General features: G+C 51.2%; 1 gene segment (V, D, J or C); it reads right to left on the minus strand.

The window, feature by feature from the left end:
• Positions 1-7,336: 7,336 nt before the first annotated feature.
• On the minus strand, positions 7,337-7,795 carry LOC308497933 (immunoglobulin heavy variable 1-3-like). The segment is given in 2 exons: positions 7,750-7,795; positions 7,337-7,668 (listed from the first exon to the last, which is right to left on the minus strand).
• Between the last annotated feature and the right edge of the window lie 3,067 nt (positions 7,796-10,862).

Genomic DNA, 10,862 nt, shown 5'->3' on the forward strand with positions numbered 1-10,862 from the left:
ATTCTCATTTTCTACTCATAATGGTTATTATCTCCTTTTCACTCATTTGTTTTAGCTGTTTAGTAGAATAAGTAGTCAGACTTTATTTAGTATGGTAAACTGTCCCACCTGTTAGATCTATGTTTATAGAAGCTAGCCTTCTCTTGGCCACCCCATTGTGTCCTGGATAAATATGGGTTCATCTACTTTATCAAATAGAAGTAAATGGGAGAGAGGAAGAGAACTCACACACTAGATCCTCGACTTTATAGGAGCCTCCGCCCAGCACACTGTGTACAGCCTACAGCCCCCACCCACACGCCCACATGAAGACTGACCCCGAGCTGACAAGCAGAGGGAAGCTGAACCCCAAGTCTGGAGAGGAATTTGGTGCTGGTACCTGGTGTGCTCAAGGGTCTGAATAGGGATTCCTGGGGGTACGACTCTGTTTCCCAGGATCATCTCAATAGTACACCTAGAGGACGAAGGATCCTGGCTTTCCAGCATAACACGCAGGGCAAGGAGCAGCTGCTGGGAATGAGGACAGGCACCTCCTGTGTGTTCATGCATTTTACCACGTTGGCTACTTTCTCATGTTTCAACATCTTTACAAACCTTTCCTGCTGGGGAGAGACAGCCCCTCATGGGTACCCAGTCCTCTTGTGCCATGTTAGAGCCTCATGCTAAATCAATGTGAGGGACCCTTGTTAAAGGTTAAGAATTTAGTGACACTGCGACCACAGCGTACACTCTCAGTAATGCACAAATCCTGTTTTTCAGTTCTCCTCAGTTGAATGACTTCAAAACGACTCCCACATCTTTAGCCTCATTCTGCAACAAGAAAGTGTCTCTTCTTCTTTTCATACCAAGTTGGGCTCATCCCACGAGGTGTCCTGGTGCAGGACTGTGGAAGTGACCTGTCCCCTTTTTGTCATGCTGAGCCACACGGGCTGCATGAGGCAGGCACATTGTCATGATTCCTTTCACTCTATCAAGGATTTTGGGGTGCAGACTGACACTTAAGGTCAGTGTTCTGCTCAAAGAAAAGATAGGATATGAACACAGATGATGAGAACACCCTTTGGCATTTGCAATCCTTTCTTAACTGCAAAAATTCGAGTGTAGCTACTCATTTTTTGTAGCTAGTTCCTTAATTGTAAAATCCAAATGACTGAAACTTTTAAAGGACATGAGTGAATATAAAGTGAGAAAACAATATTTTAAAGGTTCGTACTGCAAATAATACTCAATTATTCTCTATTCTCTATCCAGCTTCTTTAGTACACTCAGCTCATAAGCCTTTGCTATATTTTAAATATTTCTCCTAAACATACTTCCAGTTGTGGGTCCTGACTCAGTCCGACTTCCTGTCTTTCCCTTAACTTTAGCTCACGAATCTCTGATCTACGTATGGGCTGCTCACCGAGACATGAGGAGTGACCAGGACTCCCACTCTGTTCTCTGTCCTTTGTGTCACCAGAGCCACCCATTGGGTGTCCTCCATGGTGCTCTGTACAGGAGGTTCCATAATATCCTGTGTCAGAGCTTCTGACTTGTTGGTGATGCCTGGTGGTCCGCAGCCAGCTGTGTCCCACCTGACACAGGCCTGTCCTGCAATAGTGCCTGTGTCACCACGAGTCGTATGTTTCATGACATGTGAGCTCAGCAGGGCCATCTTCAAACAACATGAGTGTAACATGCCCTGGGGTGCCCACAAATGCACACACATGTTATATGGATTAGATGATATGGGGGCACGTGAATGCCCATGTATTTACTGGACCTGCTTTCTGTGACGGGGACTGTAGGGAGAGTTGGGAGTGTGAGCTGGGCTCCAGCTCCATGGAGCTCAGGGTCTGGGATGGATTTTGAGAATTAGGAGAGTAGATGGCAGAAAGTGATGTTGGGGTGGGTTTTAACCTCCACCCAAGTAAATGAGGAATGAGAGGATAATGAGATATAGGGAAGACAAGAGACCGTGTGGGTGGGTTCCAGGGACTGAACATAATCCCGTGGGGCCATGTGTGCCTGTGGGAAGGAGGCCCCATGTGGGAACACAGAGGGGATGTGGGGGGCAGAGAGCCTGCGCTCAGCACACAGGGGCCTGGACTGTGCTGTGGTCTCTGTGGGAAATGTTTCCCAACCACAGGAAAGACGAGAGCCCTATGACAGTATGTCTCTTGAGAAATGAAACAGGACACACAGGTTTCTTTGGAAGAAAAGGTTCCTAGTCACTGGTAATGGTCATTTTAAACAACGGCAACTCTTTCCCTGCTAAAAACAGAAGAAATTAGAGTCAGAAAGATGATTCAAGAATTGTCTCTGGGGGCAGTTGAGAAATATAACAGGAAATATCTGTTCCCAAAAGGAAGTCCCTTCCCCAGCTGCTCCTGGGGCTGGTCCCTGTGCAGGGTGTGTCCTTAGCGTCCCCTGGTGTCCTCAGTGCCCCCTGCAGCCCAGCCCCACTGTCCCCTGCAGGGAGGTTTGTGTCTGGGCTCACACTAACTTCCCCTCACTGTGTCCCTCGTGCAGTAATACACGGCCGTGTCCTCGGCTCTCAGGCTGGTCATTTGCAGATACAGCGTGTTCTTGTTGTTGTCTCTGGAGATGGTGAATCGGCCCTTCACGGAGTCGGCGTAGTATTTATTACTTCCATCACCATTATTAATGTGTGAGATCCATTCCAGCCCCTTCCCTGGAGCCTGGCGGACCCAGGTCATCCAGTGGTTACTGAAGGTGAATCCAGAGGCTGCACAGGACAGTCGCAGGGACCCCCCGGGCTGCACCAAGCCTCCCCCAGACTCCAGCAGCTGCACCTCACAATGGACACCTGCAAACACAGAGAGGCCTGGTCAGAAACTGTCACATCCACTATTTCCCTCACTCATATTCCCTCACGTACTCAGAGTCTCCTGTTCTCCATAAATTACCTCTTAAAACAGCCACAAGGAAAACCCAGCTGAGCCCAAACTCCATGGTGTGTCGTCTGTGCTCAGTCCTGACCACGGAATAGGGACACCTGGGATCCCGGGGCTGGGCTCCTGTCCCTCAGCTGCAGGGTCAGGGCTGGGCTGGTTTTCATCAGCAGAGGGGCCCCTATTTGCATGTTCTCCTTCCATATAGGGAGCTCCGGGCTTGGACACCTACACAAGGGCAGGGCCTCATGCAGGCGTGAGTGTCCTGGTTAGTTGGTGGCCACGTGAGAGTTCAGGAAACAAGATTTCTTATACGTGATGTTGCTGGAGTGAATGCTCAGCACTCATTACCTCATTTCATTTGTATGTGAGCACCCAGGACAGTGACCGAGGTATCAATCCACCTGCATGTTGCAGAGGTAAAGCTACACACGCAGCCCAGAGGAGCCGTGTGATGTGTCCAAGGGCACATGTCAGCTGAGAGGGAGCCCAGTACCCTCCCCATGGCCCCCACTGCTCCCCCATCCCACTCCAGGGCAGGGAAGGATATGCCAGGTGAGGTTCCAGAACCTCTGCCTGTAATGAGAACATGTGTGACTTTCTGCCAGGTAGTATTTACCTAAGAATGTGGAGAATCTGGGTTCACAGAAATGTAATTTCATGAGTGTGACATTTGCATATTGTTGTCTGCTGTCTGTAAGTCTTTCCTTACCAATTGTCCGTTTGTTTCCTTGTAGAAGCTTTAATTATGCATAATTAACCACAGTAAACGGCACAGATCAGGAGGATGCAGGTATTACCTGAAACTATAGGCATTTTATTGGACCTGGAAGCAGGAGCACGAGTAGGAATAGCCCCACTTATTGTCCTTTAAGGGGGTCAGTCCCAGTGTCCCACCTGAGGGACTCGTGGTGATGCCCAGCTCAGGGGGCTTCTCCTGCAGGAGACGAGCAGGTACAGAAAGAGCCACCATAGCAGGGACAAGGGACCCTGTCAGTAGTGTGGGGCTGTGACTTCACAGTGGGGAACGAACACGTTTAACTCTTAGTGAACCCACAGGGTATATTTGGAGCTGCTCAGTTTTGATGACAGATGGACAAGTGCCAATATCAATATATAATAGAGTGAATGATAACTAATCTGCTGGTGTGTGGACATAGCAGTGGGAAGATGTAAGTGTATATTGTCAGCCACATTGTATCCAGTGAAATGTCCACATGCATGTTCCTCGAAGCAGAACACTAAAATACCCCTATCTCCTCAGACACCTACTGACTGAACCCCCAGATTGTCTATATTATGAATTAGGTCCCAAATTGTATGTCAACGTCGATGTCAATTCTGACAACGGCATGGTGTGTCCTCACTCTCCTACAGCATCCCCACACCACGTCACTGCCCTGTGGAAACAGCCCACTGGGTCTCCACCAGGAGACTGAGGAGGAGGACACCTGCCCTCACCTCCCATCACCGTCAGGCCCAGAGCTCAGTGTTTGCCTTCCTGAGCTGCACATGCTGAGCTCTAAGGGCAGCTGGACAGCAGTGAGGGGTGGATGTTCTCTTCTTCCTGGGGGATGATCCTGGGGTCTGGGGACACATGTACCCCTGGAAAGGGGCCCCGGGCTGCACATCCTGTAAGAGTGCACTCGGTGTACACGTGATTGTCGTGTCCTCGCCCCTGGGTACCTCTGGCTTCCTGACCTTCAAGGAGACCAAGAAGACGGAAGTGTTGAGAGGATGCTTTTCTACCCCTGGGACTGGAGATCCTGAGAAGTTAGAGAGAGAGTCATGGATCTGATGGAGAGGCTGTGGGTTTTCAGTAACCACAAGGGCCATTTACACAGAGTCTCTCTGCCCAGACAGTCATGAAAGAGATTCAACAAGTGAAAACAATAGAATAATTGGTGAAGTCAATTAGAAATACAGAACATCAGGAGGAAGGCTGTTATTGAAGGTTGATTATTTATCTATGACATAGGAGTCACTGCTGTCCCAAAGTCATGGCTATTACATGATTATAGGAGAGGAAGACATCGCAGTGCCTGGTCCTTGGGAAGTGTGCACATCACCATGGTGACAGCGTATTCTAAATAGGAAAGTACAGTACGGGGATACAGTGAGCAGCATTGTGAAGACTGTGTGCAGTGTGAGATGGGTAGTCGCATGTTGGGGGTTGCCATCATAATTTATATAAAAGTCTAACCACTGGTCTGTACACATGACACTAATATAAAACAGCATTGGACGTCAACTATAATTTGAAATTTAGTCCCGTAGATGTGTAGTGCAGCATGTGGAATATAGTCAATAATGTTCTAATACAAAAGAGGGGGAGAGGACACTTCTGTGTTTCCGGAACCTTTAGAAAACAGTCTCTGCGGCGGGGACGTCAGGAGGAGGATAAGGAGCCTGGAGACCAAACCCTGACAGGACAGCAGCCCTCAGCCACCTCCTCCCGGGACTTGAATTGAGCGCGTCCCGAGCGCCCCTTGGTGGCAGGCGTGCGCCTTTCTCCCAAAGCCCCTGGAGACAGATGGTGTCCCTTCCCCTTTATCAGTGTCAGTGTGGGACCCTCGGAGCACAAGTGCTCTACACCCCCCTGTGCACAGGATGTTTCATTACCTGACCCCTCCGTTTCATCTCTTTGGATATAAGCGTCCGTAACGCTTATCCTATCCCTGCCCTGCAAGTATTTTAAGAGGCAACTTGTCTGCTGGTGTCACAGACAGAGAGGATTCACCCCAGGGTAGATCCACCCGAATTATGACCCAAAAGTGATTCAGAGATTACATTTGGGACATTTGAGACGATGCACTCAGATACATTTCAGACAGGATTTAATGCTGTAATAGTTAACATTTTGGGGGATACTGGAATGTCCTAGGTGTAGTCGGCCTGTGGGATGGATGTGAATATGGGAGGGCTGAGGGAGCTCTGAGATGGTCTGAGTCATGGCTGGACCCTGTGAGTGTTTTATGGGAAAAGGGACTTTGCCGTAAGTGGTTCATTTAGGCACCAGGGGAAGAAAAGGTTTCCTGTGTTTTCTGACAGATTCCTAATTCAACCACAAGTGTCCATGGCAGAGTGAGGCAGAGGGAGATTAGACTCCAGGAGAAGAAAGCAATGTGATCACTGGTGGAAGGTGACCTCCTCCTGGTGTGACGTTGGAGGAAGAGGACATGGGATCAAGGAAAGCACCGCTAGAAGCTGGAAAATAAAAATAATCAGTCTTTACCATTCTATTCCATCTGGGCGGCTGTAAAAAGTCCCATATCATGGGGACATTATAAACCACAAACATTTATTCCCACAGTTCTGCAGGTGACAATCCAACATCCAGGCCCCACATGGTCACCACTGGTGAGGTCCCTCTGCCTGGTTCATATCCGGTGGCTTCCTGCTGTGTCCTCACAGGGTTGGAAGGAAAAATATAAGCTCCCAGGGCTCATTCTAGAGGCTCTGATCCCCTTCTTGAGGGCTGCGCTCTGATGACCCAGCCCCTTCCAAGATCCCACCAGGTCACACAACCCTCCCTGGTGTTAGGATTTCAACACACAAATATGAGAGGAACACACAGTTTCAGACCACAGCCTCCCCCAGATGCTGTGGGGCACATGTGGTCCTGCCAACACCTTGATATCTTCCAGTGAAACTGCCTACGTGCTCTAAGCCCCAGACTGTGAGGGAATCAAGGTGAGTAGATCTGAGCCCAGAGTGTGTGGTATTTGATTCAGTTCTCCTGGGAAAGTAACAGGCTGGACGTGAGTCTCACATCATCCAGGGTCTCCCCGCGCTGTTCCCTGTTGTGTGAGGACCCCCAGGACCCCCAGGAACAGGGACACCCACAGGCTGGGGTCTGAGGGGAGGAGCCTCCTCAGGAACTCACCCCTGCAGGACAGGCTGAGGGGACAGTGAGCTGACGTAGACTGTGCTTGACCTGGCACACTGTCACCCATGATGTTGTCACCACGTGTCATGATGGTCCTCCCAGATGTCATGTGTGTGGTGCTTGCGCACTCGTGGGAAGTAGAAATTCACACTTCGTTCCATACTCACTGTTACCCAAACACAGTTCTGCTTTTCTGAAATAGGGGAAAGAGAGGGAAACCTACTATGGAGACCCTGCCCTCCAATCTGCCTCCCACCAAGTGATCCCAGGTGATGCCTGAACTCACCTCCCTCATTCAGAGAACACGCAGGCTCCAGACGTGCCCTCTGCAAGGACAATGACACATGCCAGGTCCTTTCAGGAAAGGCTTTCCCTGGTCCTTCCTTGCAGATGTTTGGACACCGGAAACCTTTCCCTGAATGACTGAGGTGCCCCTGAGAGCCTCACTCCTCGTCTCAGGTCCCTGATGCTGCGTGAGGAAGTCAGGAGACTCTCGTCCTCTCATCTCCTCAGCCCCGCACAGCTGCCCTCTCCCTCAGGGTTTCTGACACTCTCAGGATGTGGGTCGTCTCACTGTGTCCCTCGCACAGTAATACACGGCCGTGTCCTCAGGTCTCAGGCTACTCAGCTCCATGTAGGCTGTGCTGGTGGACGTGTCCCTGGTCATGGTGACTCTGCCCTGGAACTTCTGTGCGTAGTCTGTACCACCACTGCCTCCATAGATCCGTCCCATCCACTCAAGCCCTTGTCCCGGGGCCTGTCGCACCCAGTGCATGTAGTAGCTGGTGAAGGTGTATCCGGAAGCCTTGCAGGACACCTTCACGGAGGCCCCAGGCCTCCTCACCTCAGCCCCAGGCTGCACCAGCTGGACCTCGGAGTGGACACCTGTGGGGAGGAGACAGGAGTGGGTGGATCCCCATGATGGCCCAGGTCCCCTCATCAGCCAGGGACTGGGGAGCCCCTTACCTGTCGCCACTGCCACCAGGAAGAGGACTGTCCATCTCCAGTGCATGGTGAGGGCTGTGCTGTCAGGACGTCTGCAGGGGAGCGTGTGGCTGTGGGCGATGCTCTCAGGGCACAGACATGTCCACATTTAACCCCGCCCACCTCAGCTCATTTGCATATTCATGAGCAGAGGGTTTCATAGCTGAAGCCTTGGCCCACCTGAGAGAAGCTCAGTGACTCAGGACCATGCTCAGTGGGCGTCTAGGGTCCAGGTCCTAATCCTTGTTGGGGGATGTGTGTCCCCTGCCAGGTCCCTGACTCTGTGCACACGGAGCTCCTCCCACTGAGGAACCAGCGCCTGCCCCCATGTCCCCTTCCCCACACCCCGAGAACTTGCTCCTGACTGAGAATCCACCTTGAACGAGACGTGGTCCACCTGAGCCAGTTCTGGGCTTTGATCTGAATGTTTCCTTCCTGGGGTTCAGTGTGTGTCCCAAATTTTGAAAATTTCAAGTTAGTAAAACTATCGTCATCATTCAGATTGCTGCTGGAAGACATCTTGTAGTCATGGAAACCCCATTTTAAATGTGAGTTTGTTGCCCATTAGGTTTGGTAAATTCTCCCAGTAAAATTGGGTATTTACAGACAGTGCAGCAGTTTTTGCACAAACCTTACTTTAAATGTTTTTCTCTTCTGTAAAGAGGAAGGAAGCCCCAGGCCCTCAGAGGAAGCCCCTTCCTTTCCCCTCCCCACCTGCTCCTGGGGCTGCAGCCCCTGCGGGTGGGTCCTGAGCATCCCCTGCAGCCCAGCCTGTGCCCTGCAGGGGAGGATCCTGTCTGGGCTCAGAGGGCGTGACCTCTAGTGTCTCTAGTCCTGTGTTACGTGTCTGTGCCCTGACCTAACAATGTTCCCTCAGGGACACCATAAGCTTTGACATCATCCCGAGAAACCGTTATCTGCCATCACTAAACCCCAATAACACTGTACATTGTCCCCATGCAAGGGCTTTGTGAAACCACCAGGGAGCTCCTTCCCTGTGGCTGCGAGATGCACTGACAGAGCCCTGAGTCCACAAGCTCAGGGGGAGGAGCTCTCATCTCCTTTAGGTTCCTCTGGTTGAAGGTCATATCTGACTGTATCTGCAGGTGCAGACTCACGGAGCTGAAAACCCACTCACAATCTGCTCCTCAGTAGAACACACGCACACACACATACACACACACACACAGTCACACACATACTGAATTTCGTGCTAAGGAACTCCAAATCTGCCTTCATGTCTGTAGCTCACAATGAGCAGTGACCCCACACACCCTCTCGGCCTGGGTGTGTGACCTGCTCTGACAAACAGAACAAAAGCAAACATGGCTGATACTGGGGGCGCATGGACTGATCCCTCTTGAAAGGGTGTTCAGGGAACCAGGGTCTGCGGGCACTTGTCACCCTTCCATTCCTGGATAGAGTGAGCCTGATAGGAGCTTAATGAACGATCAGATTCAGTGAAGTGCTTAGTGCACAGGTACCTACTCTGTATGAGGCATGTGGCCAGCAGGTAAGAGGTGTGACCTTCTCTGACCAGCAGAGCTTGTTATCCATTTGAACCTGGGATCAGGTGTCCATTAGGTCTTTAGAAGAAAACACCCGGTCAGCTCCCTGGGAAGGACGTACGAGGGGCTGCTGACCACCTGCACTGCTGCCCATGGAACACGGAAGGCCTCCTGCATCCATGCTGCCCACTCTAAATAGACCCGGGTCATCACCCCAAGACCACTGGAGGCTGTCCCTGCAGGTGACTGAAACCGGGCACTGCCAGGGCCACTGGCCAGGCCCCAGAGTAGATGGTGCTACGATGTGACAGCTTTCCAAAGGTTACAGGTCGGAGACTTGGCTTTCACTTCTTCCTTAAAATAACCGTCATGGACACTCTGTGAAAATGTAGGAAACCGTTCTCTTGTGAGTTAACATTCCCGCACTCATTAGTCATTGGCTGTGAGGCTGCCTGGGGAGTGCGTGTCTCTTTCTATCCACCTTCATCTCTGTGTTTCCACTACGACTCCTTTTCAACCTGTGTCCTGCTCTCATTAACCGTCTCATTTTCAACAGGTCGTGCAGACACCAAACGCCCTCTATTGCCAGTTTACCAACTCTGGTGACATTGACTAACCTATGTGATTGCTGGTTATGCAGACACCTCAATATGCAAAAGCACCAGGCTCTGTTCCTGCCGATGTGAACACCTGATGGACAGGGGACATGCTGGTGACAGACAGGGTGTGGTGACCATGACAACACAGACATCACTCAGCATCTTCCACTGCTGAGTACCCGGGCCCAAGGGATTCTATACAAGGTCAGGGACTGTACTTACCCAAGGGGGACACAGGAGAAAACGTCCCCTGAGCACTGGAAGCAGACACGACACTGGACGTTCCTGGTGACATATCAGGACAGCATTGCCATCAAACTGTGTGGTCTGAGTACAGGCGGGACGTCCAAACCTCCCAAGGAGACTAAGTGACTGTAGCACCACCTTCTGGGCCCAGGTGCCTCCCAGCTCACCAGGTGCTTGGTGGCTCACCCCCACCCCAGGTGACTCGGTTATTGCAGCTGCTCCCAAATCAGCGAGCTCTCCAATACCACAGACTGTGTGTGTGTGTGTGTGTGTGTGTGTGTGCACCAAACATGTGCCCAGGCTTGGCCAGGCAGCAGGACCCAGCCTTACAGCTGCCACAGGCCGACGACAGGCCCTGTACAGCAGCTATCTCACACCCGTTCTGCTCTCACACACTGACACAGCAGGTGGAGGCTGGAGGCACTGACGTGACTCGTGAAATACTTCAGATCCTGAGAACTACAGGTTCCACCATGACCCTGTCTGTGAGCCAAGGTCCTTTATTTTGTGTGTATAAATAAAGTATTAAAGGGATCCCACTAAAATGGTCAGGATGAAGTCGACTCGGGTATGTGGCTCCTTCTGTCCTTACATATGTCATCCTGAAAGCAGCCACATTACACGTTTAGGGCCCTGTGTTCATAAGTTGTGCCCCACACACCTGCCAGGTGAGAATGGCAGGACGTCCACCTGCGTATCCCAAGTCCAAGTTCTTTTCAGCGCTGAGGGTCTGATTCCCACT

This window comes from Rhinolophus hipposideros (assembly GCF_964194185.1).
Source record: "Rhinolophus hipposideros genome assembly, chromosome: 5".
Lineage (NCBI taxonomy): Eukaryota > Metazoa > Chordata > Mammalia > Chiroptera > Rhinolophidae > Rhinolophus > Rhinolophus hipposideros.